At 46.7% G+C, this 17,501-nt stretch overlaps 1 long non-coding RNA gene across 2 annotated transcripts; it reads left to right on the plus strand.

Annotated features, from left to right (window-relative positions):
* The first annotated feature begins 12,347 nt into the window (after positions 1-12,347).
* On the plus strand, positions 12,348-16,169 carry LOC127321018 (uncharacterized). Of its 2 annotated transcripts, XR_007863785.2 has the most exons (4): positions 12,349-12,715; positions 13,300-13,551; positions 15,087-15,277; positions 15,740-16,169. It is a non-coding gene; the product is annotated as an uncharacterized lncRNA (long non-coding RNA). The 2 variants fall into 2 exon arrangements; XR_011746748.1 differs by having other exon boundaries at positions 12,348-12,715; positions 13,300-15,277.
* The last annotated feature ends 1,332 nt before the right edge of the window (positions 16,170-17,501 follow it).

Consider the following 17,501-nt stretch of genomic DNA (forward strand, 5'->3'; position numbering starts at 1 on the left):
ACGCTTCTCTTGTACACCTCACCGTTGATGAAGGTGTAAGCTTTGGACCTTCTTTGTATCCTCCTTGACTCATTTTCGTCAGCCGGCAAGGTGCCGTTGATCAGGAATTCCTTAATAGGTTTAACCCATGACGGTATCTCTCGAACCAGAAATACTGGTGCATCTATCTCCATACTATCTACCAGCATCATTTCTTCCGGTATGGGTACAACAGTCCCCGAGCTTGCCGGAGCAGTCCCCGAGCTTGCCGGTACAGTCCCCGGTTTCCCTTCATCAATATCCATGGGTACTACATGTGATTCCGGTACGAAAATTGATTCCGATTCTGGGCTTGGTTTGATTGACGGTGCTCTTAAGTGAGCTAGAGCTATTCCGGGAGGAATTTCTTGCCTAGATGAGCCCAGCTTGGACAAAGCATCCGCGGCTTCATTTTCTGCGCGTGGCACATGGTGGAACTCACAACCTTCGAAGAATCCGGCAATCTTTTGCACGTGAAACCGGTACGAGGCCATGTTGGCATCTTTTGCATCCCAATCTCCGGAACACTGCTGTACCACAAGATCTGAATCTCCATAGCAAATGATCCGGTGCGCACCGATTTCTTTTGCGACCTTAAGCCCATGGATCAAAGCTTCATATTCAGCGACATTGTTCGATGCCCTGAAATGTACTTGCAAAACATACCGGAGGTGATCTCCTTTAGGTGAGGTGAGCACCACACCGGCACCTAGACCCTCTTTGAGCTTGGATCCATCAAAGTGCATTTTCCAAGATTTCATCCTCCGATGCGGCGGTTTGTATTGCATCTCCGCCCAATCAACGAGGAAATCAGCCAAAGCCTGTGATTTTATGGCATCTCTTCTTTCATATACCGGCACGTATGGTGATATCTGGATTGCCCATTTTGCATTCCGGCCACTGGCGTCTTTGTTGCACATGATGTCGGAGATTGGTGCTTCACTCACCACCTTCATGGGGTGCTCCTCAAAGTAATGCTTGAGTTTGGTGGCGGCCATGTACACGCCATAAGTCATTTTTTGGAAGTGAGGGTAGTTTTGTTTCGAGAGGGAGAGCACCTCGCTCAGGTAGTATACCGACCTCTGGACGGTTTTTCCTTCCTCTTCTCTTTCAACCACAACCACTACACTCACAACCCGGTTTGTTGCCGCTATGTATAATAGCATAGGTTCTCTTTCTAGGGGTGAAGCCAGTATAGGTGCTGTGGCTAGCATTGTTTTTAGCTCTTTGAACGCCGCGTCTGCCTGAGGGGTCCAGACGAACGTGTCAGATTTTTTCATGAGAGCATAGAGTGGCAGAGCTTTTTCTCCCAACCTGCTTATGAACCGGCTTAGCGATGCCAAGCTACCGGTAAATTTTTGCACATCTTTTAGCTCTCGTGGGATATTCATTCTTTCTATTGCCCGGATTTTTACCGGATTAACTTCTATGCCCCGGCTTGATACCAGGAAACCGAGCAGCTTGCCGGCAGGGACACCGAAGGTGCATTTTGCCGGATTAAGTTTCATCCGGAACCGTCTTAGGTTATCGAATGTTTGCCGGATGTCATCGATTAAGGTGTTCTTTACCTTAGTTTTTATCACAATGTCGTCTACATAGACTTGCACATTTTTTCCAATTTGATCAAACAAGCATTTTTGCATACAGCGCTGGTACGTTGCACCAGCGTTGCGCAAACCAAAGGGCATAGTGACATAGCAATAAGCCCCGTGCGGGGTAATGAACGCAGTTTTTATTTGATCTTCCTTTTTCAAGGGAATTTGGTGGAAACCGGAATAGGCATCCAGGAAGGACAACAACTCACAGCCAGCAGTTGAATCAATCACTTGATCGATCCGTGGTAAAGGAAAAGGGTCTCTTAGGCAAGCCTTGTTTAGGTTGGTGTAGTCGATGCACATGCGCCACACCTTCGGAGCTTTTGCCTCCAGGTTCTCATCCTTCTTCTTTTCAACCATTACCGGATTGGCCAGCCACTCTGTGTGCGTGACCTCCACAATGAATCCGGCAACAAGCAGTTTGGTTACCTCTTCTCCTATGATTTTCCTTCTATCTTCAGCGAACCGGCGCAGTGGTTGCCGCACCGGCTTGGCATCTTTCCGGACGTTTAAGGAGTGCTCAGCCAGCTCCCTCGGAACACCTACCAAATCATCAGTTGACCAGGCAAAGATATTCCGATTCTCACGGAGGAAGCTGACGAGCGCGCTTTCCTATGCTTGATCAAGTCCGGCACCGATACGAACGGTGCGCTCTGGGTAAGCCGGATCCAGCACGATGTCCTTTGTTTCATTTGTTGGCTTGAATGCTGGCGAGCCCATGTTTTCACTCATTGCCGCTAAGCTCAATTGTGAGGACTGAGCCAGCGCAACAGCTGTTTGCATTCTTTTCTTTTCCTCCGCGATCACCAGGGATTCCGCTAGGTTCGATCCGGCAGATGCAGTTTCCAGTGAGACCTTATAGTTTCCCACCACAGTCAATGGTCCACGAGGTGCCGGCATCTTCATCTTGAGGTAAGCCGTATGAGTTGTGGCCATGAAGGCTGCCAACGCCGGTCTCCCTAGCAATGCATGGTAGGGACTGTCTAGATCCACCACCTCAAACTCAACATTTTCAACCCGGCAATTGTCACGTCCTCCAAATGCCACGTCCACCCGAACTTTTCCTATCGGGGCGCAGGACAAGCCCGGAACAATTCCGTGGAACGTTGTGCGCGTTGGCTGAAGCATGTTTTCTGTTATGCCCAACGTATGCATGGTATGCTTGTACATGATGTTTATGCTGCTGCCGTTATCTATCAGCACCGTGCTGAACTTTACTCGAGTTTGCGGCCCTTTCATGATTGGGTCCACAACAAGAGCATATCCACCCAGATTCGGCATGATTTTGGGGTGATCCTTAGATGACCAGGTAATTTCCTGATTGGACCATATCATGTATTTGGGAACTGCCGGCATCACGGCGTTTACTTCCATGGAGCGGCGATGCATACTTTGCCTATCTGTTGGCTCAGTGACAAAAACGACACAGCACATATGCGGGTCTTCGTAAACATTCCGGCCTAAAGGTGCCGGTGGAGGTGGTTGGTTATCTTGCTCCACCCGGTTAACTTGCTGGTACTGCTGCCGGTTTGGCTGCACCGGTAAGGCGTTTGCCCCGGTAAGTGGCGGTGGTGGCGGTAGCTGCTGCTGCCGTGGCATGTCTTGTGGTGGCTGTGCATCTTTTACCGTTCCCTTTTGCATCAAGTACTTGGTCCAGGTACAATCCTTCGTCAGATGGTTTGACGGGTGTGCCGGATTCGGTGTGTGCCACCGGCAAGGTTGGTCCATGGCAGCTTCCATGGTGTATTTTGCGGGTTCTTGCCAGTTTCTTTTCTGGACCCAGGGTTTCTTTTCCACCCATTGTTTCTTAGGACCCGCCCATGGCTGCGATCCGGTTCTTTGCCTCTGACTGCCGCTGGCCTCAGAGTTTTCCTGCACAGCAGCAACTTGCTGCGGACCGTACCTTCGATCCGGAAAATCTTCCCTTCTTTTGTTATTCCGGTTATCCCGGTGTTGTTCGTGGCGCAGCTGTTCCGGCTCAGGTTGCACTGCCGGCTGCGTTGGGTCTCCCAACGCATATCTATCCGCCACACGTATCATCTCTGCCAACGTTGTCGGCATGTTCCGCTGCAACTTCTGCCACAACGGTGAACCTCTTCTGCATTCACTGCTAAACCAAGCAATGGCCTGTGCCTCGATTACCCCTTCACAGGAGTTCCTTGTAGTGTTCCACCGGGCCAGATAATCACGGTCTGTTTCGTTCGGGCGCTATACGCACAGAGCAAGTTGCTGCGGCCTGTTTGGCCTCTGATAGGTGCTGCTGAAATTGCTCACAAAAGCCTCCTCAAAATCCAGCCAGCCATTTATGCTTCCTGCCGGCAAGTTTTTTAGCCAGATTCTTGCCGGTCCAACCAAAAACGATGGTATGATCCTCACGGCCCAACGCCGGTTTCCTCCTCCTGCTACGGTTCCTCCACCGCCTGCGACATATACCGCGGTCACGTAATCCGCAAGCCAATCTTTCGGCTTCGTAGTGCCATCGTATGTTTTTGTGTCACGGGGCAACGTAAAGTTGCGAACTGGTGGTTTTTCTCTCATGATCCTTGGGCCAAAGCACTTTGGACCTGGAGGACCTTCTTCCTCGATCATTTCCGACAAGTACACTCTATCCAGACGGTACCTCGCATCCCGTTCCGGTAAGTATCTCTCTCCCAAGCGTTCTCCCAACGGGTTCCGGTATGCTGCCGGTCTTGCAGAGTCAGCTTCATCATAACATTCCGGTACCGCGGCCCTTGCCTGCCGGTACCTCGGGGGATCTATTTCCTCCTCATCGTACGCTGCCCTTGCAGCTCGATAATTTTGCCCGGTCTCATATCTACCGGCATGATTGTTTCCGGCATAGCCTCCTCTGGCGTAGCCTCGCTCTGCCCCTTGGCTTTTTCTACCGGCATCATGTTGCCCGGCTTGTTGCTTTCCGGCAAGAACCGGATCATACACAGTCATCTGCTGCGCATTCACTTCTTTTTCTCTTCTCCTGTCCGGATGGGGGGGACGAAGCCTGCCCATGGGACTTGCTACCGGCATTCTTTGTTGAACGCCCGGATTTTGAGGCTGCTGCCTTGTTCAGCTTAGCCAGCTGCTCAGCGTTCTGCTGCTCAATAGTTTCTAGCAGCTCTCTAACACGCTCCTGCTGTTTTGCCAAAGCATCTCCAGAAAGCGACTCGCATAGCTCTACAGCAGCTTTAGCAGCTTTTATAGTTTTATCCGGGCTACTGTACTTAGGTTTCTCCACGATGCTAACAGATGCAGAGGTACTTTTGCCGGCATGAATCTCTTTGCGCAAATCCTGATCTAGGTTGCGAGCTTTTAGCCGGTTTTCCGGCATCCTAGCAGCATGCGCGCTAACAGAAGCAAAGCCATGGGCAGCGTTGTACTCACGTAGGGTTAGGTTCAGCTCGCGCTGCGCCCGGAGGATGTCCTTGCCGCTCTCGAGCACCTTCTGGCGCTGCGCCTCCAGCTCCGCCTGAGCCGCTGCCGGATCGACGTTCTGCGCGATGGGGGTGGCGAGGACGTTCATCGCCGCTTGAAGCGGTGTTTCCGGTGGCGCGGATGATGCTCCCGCTGCGCCTGCGTCGCGCTCCAGCGGTGGCTTGGCCGCACGGGTCGAAACCGTGCGACCAGCACCTTCAGCCACGGCTTCCTTTCCTGCACCAGCCACACCGGTCATCATTACCTCGACGCTGCCGGCGGCGCGGCCAGCATAGAGCCATCTTGGCGGGTCCGGTGCCACCAGCACCGGCGAGAGGCGCTGGCGCACGGGAACGGTGCCGAAGTAGATGCGGTGGCTGCCGAACTCGATGACGCGGCCGTTCTTGGGGAAGACGCTGCCGTTGGCGAAGCAGCCCGCGTTGTCGTTGATGAAGTCCATGGCGTAGATGCGCTGCACCAGCGCGGACACCGTACGCTCGCCGGAGATCTCGAGGACGCCCGTCCGAATGTGAACTCCATCAAGCGCCACTTCCAGCCCCACGGTGGGCGCCAACTGTCGTCGTGGTGAACAGACAGATGCCATAGGATGGCTTAGATTGGGGCCGAATGGACGCAAGAGGATTCGGGGGAGGGTTTGTGATCAGGTGGGATGAACTTCCAGATGGTTTCCTCAAGAACTTGGCCAAGGCCAGAGGTTGAAGAAGAAAGACACAAGGAAGAACTCACTCTAGATCACCATGTTCCTTGATTCACACAAGTTACAGGTTTTTCTCTCTCTGTGTTCCGCGCCCGTGAAGAAGGGCTGCCCCCTCTCCTTATATAGGGGAGAGGGTGGCTTACAGTGCAAGAAACCCTAATGGCATCTTTGACTGGACAAACTACTTTACAAGGCTACTGTACAAAGCTACTTTAATCATAGATGACACCGGGGTCTTCTTTAATCAGGGAGGCTGACGTCCTCCGGCTTCTTTCTCCGTCATCTTCTTCTTTATCGTCAGCCCTTCGTTTAAAGCTACTTTGCTTAGCTCATCCTTGTCTTCTAGCTCTGGAGAGGATCTTTGACCAGCTTTGCCGACAAGCCATTCCTTCAGGTGGCCCGGTACCTTTTCTATCCGGTTCCGGTATCCCTCTTATGAGGATACCGGCTTAGCCTGTTCAGCCAAACGCCTATCTTAGACTCCGGCATGAACATCTAACCGGTATCCTGATGGCTCAAACCATCCGGTTTGGCATGCCTTTGGCATACCGGGGGTCATCCCCCCAACAACCAAAAATATTTGCTGTTCTTCTTTGGTTTGTAAAGTTCTTTATGAGTTCAATGGTCTTCGGTGGCTGGAGCGTGGTTTTCATTTCATATTATCCAAGCTACACAAGTGAAAAGGCAATAATGACGATCTACGACAATTGGATTGTGGTGAGAGGCTGGTATGAACTCTGTTTGTTTTCATTTTTGTACATATACTCATCCATGTGAGCATGCTTAGTCGGTTCATGTGAGGTATATGTTATTTGAGAAAGTCTAGTAGTTCATGATCTCTCATGTTTAGCTCCAATCTATTAATATGAGTAGCATGTCATGGATGTTTGCTTGCATTGTTTTATTCATAAGTAAGTATGGCATTGTGGTATCCTCCTCTGAATAATTCATTTATATCGACTTGGCACATGCTCACGCATGCATATGACTGAACAAAAAGTCAATTAAGCCTTGATGATCTATATTGCTTCAGAGTTCTTGTATCACTTTTATGCCTCCGTTAATTTATTTTGCCGCAAGCATGATTATGACAGTTACTGCTCTCTTGATTTGTCGCTCCCTAGTCTATTGCTAGCCTCCACTTGTACTGAGCGGGAACGCTGCTCGTGCTTCCAAACACATGAAAACCAAGTTATTCCAGAGTGTCCACCATAAATACCTATGCATGGCATTTCAAACCATTCCAAGTAAATTCTCATGCGCTACCTTTAAAACCTTCAAAATGCTTCTCAATTTGTGTTTATGTTTCATAGCTCATGAGGAAGTATGTGGTGTTTAGCTTTCAACCTTGTCATTTACTTTTGACGGACTCTCATATGGACTAGTGGCACATCCGCTTATCCAATAACTTTGCAAAAAGAGCTGGCAATGGGATTCCCAGTCCCAAATTAATTAACTTAAATAGACACTCCTCCATGGTTTGTGATTGTTGGACGGCACCCGAAGGATTCGGTTAGCCATGGCTTGTGTAAGCAAAGGTTGGGGGGAGTGTCATCATCATAATAAAAATAAAATAAAAAGGCACTCCTTCATGGTATGAGATTGTTGGCAGGCACCCGAGGATTCGGTTAGCCATGGTTTGTGTAAGAAAGGTTGGAAGGAGTGCCAAATAAATATGCAATAATTCATGGGAGCCGCTCTTGGGAGTCCGGTTGGCGAGGTAGTTAGTGTACCCATTACCATTCGTTGACAACAACAAACACCTCTCAAAATAATTTTACTCCTGTCTTTATAAAAATGAAAAGCTCTAGCGCATGTTAATCCCTGCTTCCCTCTGCGAAGGGTCAATCTTTTACTTTTATGTTGTGTCTCCATTATTTCTTTGAGCACTATCTTGAGAGCACAACTGTCATTCTTAGTATAATATGCTTGTCTCAAAATATGATTGATTGTTGTATAACTTTGATGCTTTTATCTTTGACAATCACTACTTCTAGTCTTTCTATGAACTCCAGAGGTGCCCGGGCATTTATGTTTTGCCAATCAAATACAGGCAAGCGAGATACCACTTTATCATACTCTCTTATGAACATTGCAATCCTGCTTATATACATGATTCATGATGCTTATTATTAATTATTGGTACCTCTCCATGATTGACATAGCTGTTAGATGATCTTATTTGCATGTATCTCATTATGAACTGCTTAAGTATTAGCCATAGCATGAGAATATATACATCATATGAGCAAATGTGTTCGTGAAAGTTCTTTTATCGCTCAGTTGTTAACTGAATTGCTTGAGGACAAGCAATAAGCTAAGCTTGGGGGGAGTTGATACGTCCAAAACGTATCTACTTTCCCGAACACTTTTGCTATTGTTTTGCCTCTAATTTGTGTATTTTGGATGCAACTAACACGGACTAACGTTGTTTTCAGCAGAACTGCTCTGGTGTCTCGTTTTTGTGCAGAAATCCAACTTTCGGGAAAATCCTCGGAATTTATGCAGAAGGCCCTATTTTCCAAGAATAATGACGGAGCCAGAAGGTCAAGTAAGGTGGAGGCCCAAGGGCCCCACACCATAGGGTGGCGCGGCCCAGGGGGGCCCGCGCGGCCCTGTGGTGTGGCCCCCTCGGCCGGCCTCCGACGCCCTCCTTCGGACTATTTATCGGCCTCGACCTAAAAACGCACGGGGAGAAGTCGAAGTCGCCAGAAACCCTCCAGAACGCCGCCACATCGCGAAACTCCGTCGCGGGAGCCAGAAGTCTCCGTTCTGGCACTCCGCCGGGACGGGGAATTGGAGGAGATCATCGCCGCCATCACCGCCAACGCCTCTACATCAACCAGCCATGTTTCCCCCATCCATGTGTGAGTAATTCCCCCGCTGTAGGCCGAAGGGGATGGTAGGGATTGGATGAGATTGGTCATGTAATAGCATAAGATTGTTAGGGCATAGTGCCTAGTGTCCGTAATTGGTACTTTGATGATATTGTTGCAACTTGTTATGCTTAATGCTTGTCACTAGGGCCCGAGTGCCATGATCTCAGATCTGAACATGTTATTATTTCATCATGATATTCATTGTTTATAGTCTTACCTATAAGTTGTATACACATGTCGCTGTCCGGAACCAATGGCCCCGAAGTGACAGAAATCGGGACAACCGGAGGGAATGGTAGCGATGTGAGGATCACATGTGTTCACGGAGTGTTAATGCTTTGCTCCGGTACTCTATTAAAAGGAGTACCTTAATATCCAGTAGTTTCCCTTGAGGCCCAGCTGCCACCGGCTGGTAGGATAAAAGATGTTGTGCAAGTTTCTCATTGCGAGCACGCACGACTATATATGGAACACATGCCTATTGATTGCTTTGTACTTGGACACCGTTTTATTATTATCTGCAAATGCCCTGCTATGATTGTTACATGAGTTTCTCTCATCCATGCAACGCCCGTTATACATCCCCGTGCCTACAGTATTTTAATCCTGCTGTTTACTAAAATCACTACTGCTGTCTCTGTTACTCTGCTGCTGTTATTTCACTACTGCTACTGCTATAAAACTGTTACTACTGATAAACCCTTGCGAGCAAGTCTGTTTCCAGGTGCAGCTGAATTGACAACTCCGCTGTTAAGGCTTCCAAGTGTTCTTTGTCTCCCCTTGTGTCGAATCAATAAATTAGGTTTTACTTCCCTCGAAGACTGTTGCGATCCCCTATACTTGTGGGTCATCAGAGGGGTGGAGACGGGGAAAGGCAGCGGAGAGGGAGGATGTGCGGCGATTGGGGGCCAGCGGCTAGGGTTCCCTTTGGAGATCTTTTCCATGCGCTAATGCCACGCCTGACCAAACCAACTCCCAGCCGCAGCGACCGACGAGTGGGCCCGGCCAAAGGTGGGACCCACGAGCAGTCTCAGGCGGGTAAAACAAGGCTGTTTCTTGGCTTTATCTAGCAGGAGGACCAACCAGCACCCTTGCTTTCAGCTCAGAATGAACGGACCAGATGTATTCGATGGGAAGATCCAATGGCTGAGAAGCTCAAAGCGCTGTGAGAGCCCCATGGGGGTGCAACAATTATACCTTTAGATGGGACAACGTGCAACATCTTTCCTTAAATTACAGTTGATTTGTTTTCTTTCTATAAATTTGATAGAGTTATCGAAAGGTTCAATTAGGTTTTTGAACTTAGAATTACGTTCACTTAATGGAAGAGTACTCCCTCCGTCCAATGAAACATGTCAAAAATCTATACCTAATAATAAAGGGAGAAGCGTTTCCTCGGTTTGGTCCGTATGATCTAAGATTTCTGCCAAAAGTTTCGTCAACGTTTTTTTTAGACCGTTTTGCCCTCCCACCAAATCGCATAATACTATGTCTGCCATCGGTACCGATTAGATTAGAACGACACGCAGCCCACCAGCTTATGTTCGTACGGTCACCCAAACCAAACCCGATTAGCCCCTTCTCTGATTCGTTCTCCGCCATCCGCTCGATCTCCGGCAATCGAAGCTGACGCGTTCCCGTCCATCGACGGCTCCGGTCAGCGTGAAGCTGCTGCTAGCGGCCACCCTCCCGTTGACCCCTCGAGCGGGCAGCCCCCCTCCCCCGACGAACTCCAAGCCTGCGATCCCCCGAGTTCTATGCTGCTGCTGCACCGACACAACTACCAGATCGAAGCATCAACATCGCCTCCAGACTTTCGCCCCGGGATCCCGAGATTATCTCCCACCTCCGCGCTGCTCTGATTCCTCGCCGCCGTGGGATCCTCCACGGCAGATTCTCCCGAGAGCCCCCGCAGCCAAGATCTATCTGCAGGTCCAGCGGTACCGGCGAGGACACTGAAGCGCCACCGGCCGTGGACTTCACAGACTGGTTGTGTCGTCTCTGAATCGGCGAGATTATCTCTAGGTTGCCCTGGGTCGGTTCCTTGCTTTCCTCAGCCCCTTCTCCGTCTTTGTGTTCGATTAGCCCCTTGACAGGCACTCGTGACTAGCCTGGGTCAGTCCATCGGCGCCCAACTGGTCGCTCATCAAAATCAGGGACGACAGCATCGGCGGATCTAGCGCAGCCTCAGCCTAGGACTAACTCTACTTCATCTTCTCTGTCCACCACCTGATTTGCCAATGCTATTCAGCGCATCTCGTGGAGCTGATTTCAGCGTTCGATTTTGCCAGCCTCATGCCGCCACGGGCGGCAACGGTTATCACAGAGAGCATATCAAAGTCTGATTGCCTGAACATACCAAAGTCCAGCCGTGAGAGTTTAATGGAGCACACTATCACACTATCGTTTTGGTTGCTCTTCTCTGATTGTTTTTGATCGATCGTTGCGTGGAGGAATTTGTGCACCATTGTTCAGATACCCAGGACGCTGCACAAGTCATCGAGTCCAAGGTATTAGTGAAGTGCAAGATGCATTACGGGTGAGCTTCAGTGTAGTGTTGCCTAAATTGTAGAGGAACGGTACCGTTATTGAGGCTATCATAAAGTCCTGATACCATGCTGACATACTGTTGTTGCACTTTCTGCTCAATCTAATAAAAATAACCACTACCTTCATATTGATTATACAGGTATTACACACTCCGAGAAGCTTTTTAACCATTAATTTGGTCATCAAAATATGGGATATATGTCACAAAAATTATGGCATTAGATTCACATTAAAAAACATACCAATGATATATTTTTTGTGATATATATCAAATAGTTTGCTAACCAAATTAGTAGTCAAGTTTTTTTTTATTGAAACGAGTAGAATTAAGATCAAACTTATTAAATCAGGAATACCGTAGTTATGTTATCTTTTTGTTAGTGAAAAGATATATTTATTAGTGCCAAGATTATGCCAAATCCAACTAACGAACCACTTATGATTACACTTTTGTTTCCAAGTACTAATCACAATATTATCTTATATACTTTTCGCACCTGATAAGCACGGTGTATCACCTCTAGGTTACCCATGCATCACCGAATTCCCTCCAGGAACCTTCCTGAGCACGGGTCTTGCCTCGAGAGTGTTTCACGTCTCATAGAGGGGCCGGCGTGGAGAAGGAGGCAAGAATCGAAATCAATTTGGTGGCTGACTTCAACACATGAAGCTCTCCACAAACTTAGAAATGTTTAATAAAATAACCCGTAGCAACGCACGGGCACTTTTGCTAGTATATCTAAATTTAAATACATTTAAACATACGTTTAAATTTAAACAAACTTTTAACATGTTTTATGGGATAGAGTGAGTATAATAATTTTATCGGTGGTGAATAAAGTGGTTGCTATCTAGGAGCCTGGGCACCATGGTGCCCCTACTATTTTACCTATATACACCTATCTAGAAGCTTCCACAGCGATTTGTCGTTCGCGGCCGTCCGATCACGCTGTTGGATGTCCCAGATGTTCCCACCGTACGTCCAAGCGTCCGTGTGGCTGCGTCGTTTCACTTTAACCGTTCACGGGCTCCGGTTCACGGGCGTCACGGCCAGCCCAACGTAGAAGGGCTGCTTCTCTGCGAATGGACCTGGGTGTCTTGTCATCAAACAGGCCGACCCAGTGTGATCCGCACAGCCACAATGAGCCTGGTTTCAGCACCACTCTCTTGTCTTCGTTTTTTTCTCCCACTTGACCCCTTCGTTCTGGGGAAAAAATGAAGCCCCCTGATCTATCTTCTCTCCGGAGACCATCCGCCGCCGCAGGTTACCCAACCCTCACCCACAAGAGCTTGCGTCCTCTCCTATCGATGTCGACTGCATCCTGGTCCCCTCTCTGGGTCGTCTCCACCTGGGTGTTTCGCGCCCTTGGGCAATGCGCCGTCACCACCACCGTTCAGGAAGACCACGGAGGATCTGAGGACAAGAAGAAAGTACGGTAGGAAGGGGGCGGCCCAGGTGCAGCATGGTATCACCAGCACGGAAACGATCTCCTATCTCGTCGGCGGCAGCAGCCCCAGCAACCCTCCACAATTGTCTCCTCAAGTTGGTTAGTCTGCGTCTCTTGTTGATGGTCATAGCAGCTGGATGTTAGTCACGCCAAGCTACCGCATTAATTCCATTACAGGCCAAAACACAATAGTTTAAGGATGATCCGGGTTGTTTTGTTCAGAGGTCCATCATGAAATTTAATTCTTCACACTTTTGGGGCTTTTCTACTGGTACTAGGACCCTTTCTAATTTTCCTCCAGATATGGAGCCTTACTGGCCAGCCACAGATAAAGTTCACTAAGATTATTTAGTCTTAGTCATACTAAATGCTTGTATATAAAAACGTGTCCTTAGACCTCAGTTGTGTGTTGAAAGGTTCATGTAATTTTCATAACTACTCGGTGAGTTATTTGTATTTTGAAGTTAACTTCCTTTGACTTCATTGATTTTAGGATCTACACCTCGATATCTTATTATCTAAGGCTATCATGTTCTACATGAGCAAGTATGACACTCGTAACGTCTAGATGCTAAACAAAATAAATGAGTTGGTTCGGAATAAATCACATATGATTGTGTTTTTGTGTTTTAGCCAGTTGAGAATAACATATAGCTGTATTTAAATTTTGCATGTTGTTACAGGAAGATGCGCGTATTGTATGGTGTGTATCCCTGGTTTCTGAAGTTGGTTGAAGACTTCAAAGGAGCTGCGTAAAGGATATGGAGTATATCACCTTTCTACCCCATGATCCTGAGTAAAGCTTCAAACTTTCAAGTAAGTATGCTTAGTCACCGTGCTCCAGCAGCGACAGGAAGTATCCACCACTGATTCTACAGAGAGGCGTGGCAGCAACAACAGGTTTCAAAGCATCTTAAGCGACTGGCTAAATTGAGGTAACTGTTCTGTCCTGTCTAGCCTCAAACCTCTGTTGTTATCTCTCCTACCACTATACTCCTTTTTATTTGCTAATAGTGCATTCGTTGAATACATTTCACTTCAAATAGTACCCTAGGTGATGAACAACTGGACTTAGCTATTTGTTAAATTGAACACAAAATATACAACTAATAGTAAGAACCTACTTTTGCTTGATTGATATTTATCATGTATTTTCTCAAAGAGTAATCTTGAAGTTGCATGAAAGCAAACATGCTTGGTCATGCCTGGGGGACTTTTTTTTTGTAGATATATGTCCCCAGGATATGTATGATAATGTTGTGACAAGTGTTCGAACAAGCGATGGCGACACTGATGACTTTCCAATTAGAATAGGGCTACACCAAGGGTCAGCTTTGAGCCCTTATCTTTTTGATTTGGTGATGGATGAGGTCACAAGGGATATACAAGGAGACATCCCATGGTGTATGCTCTTTGCGGATGATGTGGTGCTAGTCGATGATAGCCGAACGGGGGTTAATAGAAAGTTAGAGTTGTGGAGGCGAACTCTCGAATCGAAAGGTTTTAGGCTTAGTAGAACTAAAACTGAATACATGAGGTGCAGTTTCAGTTCTACTAGGCACGAGGAGGGAGAGGTTAGCCTTGATGGGCAGGTGGTACCGGAGAGAGACACTTTTCGATATTTGGGGTCCATGTTGCAGAAGGATGGCGATATCGATGAAGATGTGGGCCACCGAATCAAGGCTGGTTGGATGAAGTGGCGCCAAGCTTCGGGCGTACTCTGTGACAAGAGAGTGCCACAAAAGCTAAAAGGCAGGTTTTATAGGACAGCTATCCGACCTGCGATGTTGTATGGCGCTGAGTGTTGGCCAACGAAGAGACGACATATCCAACAGTTAAGTGTAGCAGAGATGCGCATGTTGAGATGGATATGTGGCCACACAAGAAAGGATCGGGTACGGAACGACGATATACGGGAGAGAGTTGGGGTAGCACCGATTGAAGAGAAGCTGGTCCAACATCGTCTCAGATGGTTTGGACATATCCAACGGAGGCCTCCGGAAGCGCCAGTGCATAGCGGACGGATAAAGCGTGATGAGAATGTTAAGAGGGGTCGTGGTAGACCAAACTTGACATGGGAGGAGTCCGTTAAGAGAGACCTGAAGATTTGGAATATCGACAAAGATTTAGCCATGGATAGGGGTGCGTGGAAGTTAGCTATCCACGTTCCGGAACCATGACTTGGTTTCGAGATCTTATGGGTTTCAACTCTAGCCTACCCCAACTTGTTTGGGACTGAAAGGCTTGGTTGTTGTTGTTGTTGTTGTTGTATATATGTCCCCAGATTATTTCCTCAAAACTCTGCTAAGTTCATTGCTGCATATTTCTTATTTATGGCAAGATGTCTTTATATGCACACAAAACCACTAATTGATGAATACTATAAAATATAGACATGCACAATTTAAGATCTCAACTACTCTTTGATCAAAAAAATAATCTATCATTTGGTTTAAATTTTTTCTTGCAGAATTTGCAGTTTCTGCCTATTTTATTTTCCGCAGGTGCTTCTTTATCTGTCTACTTCGGCTTGGATGCAAAGGCACACTAAATATTCTTCTGTATGTGTGCGTCTACACAAATTCATCTGACATTTAGGTCGTCTGATGGCTCCAGCAATGAACACCGGTTTTGCATTGCTTTGCAAGTTCACTCTAGGAGGTACAGTTCTTCTTTTAGGCTGAAAGTCAAAAGTATTACTTTTCACTGGACTATATTTTGGAGGTCTTCTCACCATTTGTTTCTAATTACATTTTAGCCTTTTATGTTATTTACAGATAAAATACTCTTTGGCACTCTTACTGCCAGTTTCCTTCCAAAGAATAAAGTTCAGAATGTTAATACTTATTTTGTTTAGCTTAGGCCTAGCTCACCTACAAATTATCGATTGGTTCTTCAACTACCGCACATGACCAGACTATAAACCGCATCAATGTATATGATAGATATCATGTAGATTGCATCTTGGAAAGCTACATTAAATAGTTTCTTATACCACCTGTACCGGACTACTGTGGCCTAAATTAACATTCCATTGTGCTTCTAAAAAATATGCACATTTACTCATTGCATTTTCTAGGATATGCGGTTTTAAAATAACTAAGTATATATGCTTCTTTTCAGATAATGATCAGGGCATCCCACATGCAGTAGCCAATCAAATCTGAATTCAACTATGGATGTACCTGGCTTCAATATTGCACAAGGGCTGGAAGCCAATGCAATCGTATCAATAGAAAAAAAATGAAACGGTGCTAACTATTGGATGGAAGCAAATGTATCTTTGCCTGCCTAGCCTCTGGTAGGACCGTAAGATTTACATTAACAAATGCTTGGACATCACAGATTATTGCTTTCTTGCACACAAGTAGACATGATAAATATGTCGGCCCTGCCGGGCTCAGTATATTCCAGAGCAAAGACAACCATAGAAAGTAAAATATATTATAGAGCTCAGACAGCCATAGGATGTACACTACATTCAACTTTTCTCTTCCATGACTTCTCACACATGATTTTATACACATGCTGAAAATAGCACTACCGTTTTTTATACGATTTTGGATGACAACAATGATGACTGCAGCAACAAAGGCCTACATCCTCTTTAAAGAAAGGCCTACATCCATCTCTTGTTAAAAAAAGGGTCCTAAATCCATCTGTCAACATTGTTTAAATTAGCGAGAACAAAGATGCAAAGGAATGGAAGCTCATATAACCAACAACTCAAAATGTACTAACAACAACATTGTCATTGACATGTTTAAAGTTTCTTTGGTGAACTTATGTGAGAATTGATGTAGTAATTATGACAACAGCTATGCTAAGTTATCTGCAATGCCACCATATTAGACATCTATAGCATTTCTCCCCTGATAATACATATCGGCTTATGTAGTGACCACCAGTTTATGCAGTAATTTTAAAGTTTGTAAGCAAACATGTCTTAATGTCTATGACTATATCTATGCAAACTAAAAATATGACCCGTACAAATTTATCATGTGTTAGTGTGGTTCCAAACATCTCAAATATTTCTATCGTTTCTTCTTTTAGAATGGGCGGGCGCGGCAACGCGCGCGTTTATGGTCTAGTATATATATAGCTTAGATGCCAATAAATAAAGCATATAAATTTGTTTGCATTAAGAGGAGTTATGAAGTGTTTGTTACGCTTCGTGTCATTCTTTTTAGGAAAAAAAAATACTTCAATGTTATTTTTTAGCTTTTAGCAAAACATACCGTTTGTCTTTGCTAGGTACTATTGCAATTTTGTGATACAATTGTGAGAGCACATCACTCCAGTCATAGCATGGTTAGCAGAAGTGCAAAACTTTCAGTTTTGAGCTAGGGGATGTGTTCTGGACAATATGTTGCAGAATTAGAATTGTACATGGTAAAGGTATAATCTGGCAGTGTGTTTTAGCAAATGCTGGAAAAACGATGTCAATGTAGCAATTTTTCCCTTCCTTTTATGGTTCGTCGACAACGATGTCTGCGCCACGGCCCATGTGCCACGGATGCATCGGCGCAGACAACAAACAAGTCCACGCGCTTCCTCTACTCGACCATGGGCCCACCCGCGAGGGACACCAAATCCACCTCGCCCATTCACACCCCTCCCTTCCCCTTTGCAACCCTAGAGCTTGGCCGCTACCGGCCCTGCCGCTCGCCATTGGTAGAACATTTTTGTTTGGCACACACATCGCCGGAGGACACTTTTTGGTAACGGCGTCGAGTGCCCTTGTAGGCCTCGCCATAGCTCCTACCCCGCCGCCATATCGACCGGAACCAGCCGCTAGTCACAACGCCCACGACCCATTCAACCAATTTCCCGGTAAGAAATCATGGACCATTTTTGGTTGTTTGCTTAAAATAGTTAATCC

Source organism: Lolium perenne, chromosome 6, assembly GCF_019359855.2.
Source record: "Lolium perenne isolate Kyuss_39 chromosome 6, Kyuss_2.0, whole genome shotgun sequence".
Classification (NCBI taxonomy): Eukaryota; Viridiplantae; Streptophyta; class Magnoliopsida; order Poales; family Poaceae; genus Lolium; species Lolium perenne.